The sequence below is a fragment of the Mandrillus leucophaeus genome, unplaced genomic scaffold (assembly GCF_000951045.1).
Source record: "Mandrillus leucophaeus isolate KB7577 unplaced genomic scaffold, Mleu.le_1.0 Scaffold763, whole genome shotgun sequence".
Lineage (NCBI taxonomy): Eukaryota > Metazoa > Chordata > Mammalia > Primates > Cercopithecidae > Mandrillus > Mandrillus leucophaeus.
The window spans coordinates 847,655-852,399 of NW_012108286.1; positions in this window are offsets into that span (position 1 = coordinate 847,655).

The window sequence follows — 4,745 nt, forward strand, 5'->3', positions numbered from 1 at the left end:
GCCAATGTGTATAGAGTAAAATGGAGCAGAAAGAGATGTATGAAATGACATCAGAGCATGGAGAGCCTTATCAGCTGGTGTAAAGAGCTTACATGAGTATAGGCCACGGGCTTTGCAGCTTTATTCTGGCACTGAGGTATTACTGAGACTGTCGTCTTTGAACAGATCAGCTATTTGGGCTAAGGATGAACAAGACACATGGGATGTATCCACTTCCACATAGTGGGAATGACCCCAAGGTAAGTGTGCCCTTTGTAATCATGCTTCACCTTCAACTTCTAATGGGTTGCCACAGACTAATCATCATACACTCCTGACTGACGCATGATACAGCAATCATACTTCACCTTCAACTTCTAATGGATTGCCATAGAGTAATGGTAATGGTAGGCTTTTTTCAAAAACTGCTTTCATTAACTACTATGACTGTTAATATTATTAGTAGCTTTCATGTACTTACAAAGCATTCCAGATTCTGCCTACTGTAGCAATATTTTCCAAAACCCAGCCAGAGTTCTCCTCTGTTCAGCCTATCTGCCAGGAATATTTTTATACACATCTGGCAACTTGGAATCTGGTCACTATGAAAGTGTGTCCTTCTGTTAAAAAAAGAAGATAAACTTGAGGGTCGACATACCTTTAGTTACACCTGTCTAGATCTTAGAGTTTCCTTTCACATGCTTCCTAAGGTCCAGTAACCAGTTTTCTCTCCTGGCTCAAGGTCACTACGTCACTGGGCACCACCAATGGGAAAGATCCACATCCAATCCATGTCTTGCACAGTGAGATGGTAATAACATGTAGTGATTACCATAGAGCTGGTTCATTGACTGTGGTGGTGTAATTTACCACACAAATTAAGTTCTTAACTTTCCTCCAAAAGTGCTTACCTGAATTCAAAATCAGACGTATGACAGAAGGCAGTGTAGATAAACTATTTAGATAGGACAGGTTTTTTCTTCACACATGAAATATTTGGGGGTTTTCAGTGAGTACATGAGAAGTAAACCACAATGGTAATATTGATTCTTCACTGAAAAGTTATTTTAAAATCTGATATTAACAATGCTTATTATTATAGATTTCCCCACGAGACTCACTGCCTCAAGGGAACTTGGGAATGGAAGGGGACGTTAGCTCTTCTTTATTTTTTACCATCAATGGAGTAATTCTTTCCTATGTCCTTGAGCAGTTTTCATTCACATGACTTACAGCACTTCGTCCAAACCCTCACAACTAACAATATGCAGTATTACAGTAGCAAGTAGGAAGAGAGCTTTGAAGTCAGACTTCCCAGTTTCCTTCATTTATTGTATAACCTCAAGCAGGTTATAAAACCTTGCTATGTCTCAGTTTTCTCCTCTTTAAATATTGTTTTAATTGACTAATGTGCTTAAAACAGACCTTGACATATAAAAAAATTCAATGTAAATTATCTGTACATTATCCATTAATATTTTTCTGAAAAATGCCCTACTCCTCTGCCTTGAAATCTCACTCTTACAAAATTACCTTGTCAATTCCTTTACAGTTTATGTAGGACATTAAGCCTGAACTCTTCTATTCTTATCCTTCCCCTTTTCCTGCTAACTTAGCCTCTACCATTATTACTTTTTAATTTCCCATTGTAGGAATTATCCCTGCAGCCAAGGATGATCAATCCAACTATGCCTAAAATGTAGTCTCTTTCAGAGTCTTGTTTGTTACTTATTTCCCTCTCTGAATTATTCTTAGCATTCCTTTTTTTAATGACCCTCTATTTCTGACCCATAAATATGTCCAAGTCTCTTAAAAAATATGTAGTAGAGCCATTTGGAAGATATTTTGGCATTTTCTACAAGGCTTCTCATAGTCTTAGCCTACAATTCAGCTATTATGCTACTAGGTATTTAACCAAATGAGTTGAAAACTCACATTCACAAAAAAACCTGCACATGAACACTTGTAGCAGCTTTATTCATAATTGTCAAAAATTGAAAGCAACTGAGATGTCCTTCAATAGGTGAATAGATAAATAAACTGTGACATATACATATAATGGAATATTATTCAGCAATAAAAATAAATGAGCTATTAAGCTACCAAAAAACATAAAGGAAACTAAAATGCATATTGCTCAGTGAAGAAGCCTGTCTGAAAAAGCTACATCCGATATGATTCCAATTATATGATATTCTGGAAATGGTAAAAACTCTTAAGACAGTAAAAAGATCAGTGGTGGCCAGAAGCAGGGAGAGACAGGGAAAGGGGTGACTTGATGGAGCATAATAGACTTTTAGGGCAGTGAAACTATGATACCTTCATGATGGATTACATTATTTGGCAAAATGTATAGAATTATATATTACAAAGAGTCAACTCTAACGTAAACTATGGATTTTAGTTAATAATAATGCATCAATATTGCTTCATTAATAATAACAAGCATACCACACCAGTGCAAAACTGTTAATAACAGAACAGACTATGGCTAGAGGAAAAAGAGTGTTTATATACTGCAAAGCTGCCCTAAGAAATAAAGTCTATTAATAATATTATTAATATTTAAAAACTCAAGAAGATTAATACAAATCATTTCCCAGCAGCACTTAGATTAGCATTTGCTTGAGTAATTGGAGGAAGGTGTGTGCATATAACAGGACATGGGAATCTTGGGGGCCGTCTTAGAATTCAGCCTATCCCACTATCCTATTCTATCCTGTCATCCATCAACAGCATTTTTTGTGACAATAAAGTTGATGTCCCCTACACTTCCAAATGGGGCCTTTCTTTTCTCTTTCCATTTATTTGCCTGGATTATTTTATGTACTTCCAAGGTTTTAACTACTTTTTATACAATGTTAACTAAAAAAATCATTCTCTTCTACCCAATTAACTCTTTTAAATTCCACACAAATATTTCTAGCTACCTCCATTTCAGATTTCCAAAAAAGACTCAAGGAAAACTCATGAATGCCATTGTATGCACACATAAAATAAGAACATGATTCTTCTTGTCAACTCTTTCTCTTTGAATGAGATCACCACTTACTCAGTTGCTCAAAACAGAAAACTTGGAGCTTTTGCTGACATTTATTGAAAGCTTAGTATAGATCTGAGACTCTCTTAAATTCTTTTTTTAAATTTTTATTTTAAGTTCAGGGGTACATGTATAGGTTTGTTACATAGGTAAACTTGTATCATGGGGGTTTGTTGTATGGATTTATGTATGTCATCACTCAGGTATTAAGTCTAGTACCCATTAGTTATTTTTCCTGATCCTCTCCCTACTCCCAGCTTCCACCCTTTGAAAGTCACCAGTGTGTGTTGTTCCCTTCTATGTGTCCATGTGTCCATGTGTCCTCATCATTTACAAGTATTAACATTCAATCCTCACAACATCTCTATGGGGGAAGGTATTCTTTGAAAATCTTAGCAGAGTTTTTTCACTTTTCTAGGATATTATATTTAGTTAATGGTAGGGCTAGAGCCAAAACTGTCTGGCTCAAAACCTAAGCTCCTGACCAATGTGCCATTTTTCTTTTACTATACCCACTTGGTCATCACGTCCTATTAATTCTACCTCTGCAATATTCTTCAAACTCACCTCCTTGTCTGTAGTTGCTATTATGATCAGGGTTCAGGATCTCATAAAACATTTCTCTAATCTCCATACTGGTGTTCATTAATACAAGTCTTGCCTGTTTCAAACAATCACTACGTTCCTGTCATGTCATTCACACTTAAATGGATATGAAGTTTCTACTTCTCTGCTTAAAGGTCTTCTAGGCAAACTTTCTAGCCTGTCTTAGAAAGTCTCCATCTGATTCCTGCACATAATTTCTGCCTTGACCCTTTGTTCATAACTGAATCTGCATTCATATCTCCCATGATTCTTTTCTCTTTTCATGTCTGTCTTCTCTTAATATTCAGACTTCCTTGTGAGCAAGAGTCCATGTAATTCCATATAGCTATATGAGTATATAAAATGCACTCAACAAATATGCCTTGAATAAACTATATTTAGAATCTTTCTTTGTTTCAAGATCCATATTTGAGATCATAGGATCCATATTTTTGAGTTTCATAATAAAAGATATCTTCAAGAAAGTAAATGAAGAATTTATTTCTATGGTGAAAAGTATCAATATATACTATGTTGTTAATTATATATGAAATATTACATCTGTTGAGATTACGACCCGGAGTCTGATTCTTCACTTCATCGATTACACAAATATCTTTGCTCTAAAAGATGAGGCCAGGCATGGTGGCTCATGCCTGTAATCCCAGAACTTTGAGAGGCCAAGGTGAGAGGATTGCTTGAGCCCAGGAGTTTGAGACTAGCCTGGGCAACATAGTGTGACCCCCCATCTCTACAAAAATAAAGAATTAGCTGGGAATAGTGGTGCACACCTGTAGTCCCAACTGTTGGTGAGACTGAGCTGAGAGGATCTCTTGAGCCTGGGAGGTCAAGGCTGCAGTGAGTCGTAATCGCACCTCTGCACTATAGCCTAGTTGAAAAGTGAGATTCTGTCGAAGAAGAAGAAAGAAGAAGAAGGAGAAAGAGAAGGAGAAGGAGAAGAGGAGGAGGAGGAGGAAGAAGGAAGGGGAGAAGGAGGAGGAGGAAGGAGGAGGAGGAGGAGGAGGAGGAGGAGGAATTGCAGGTAGTTACTATTCCGATTGCTTCACCCCACCTCACCCTCCTCCCCGGCCTACTTGTTTTACTACTAAATAATATATCTAACAACAATCGTCTTAGTCGT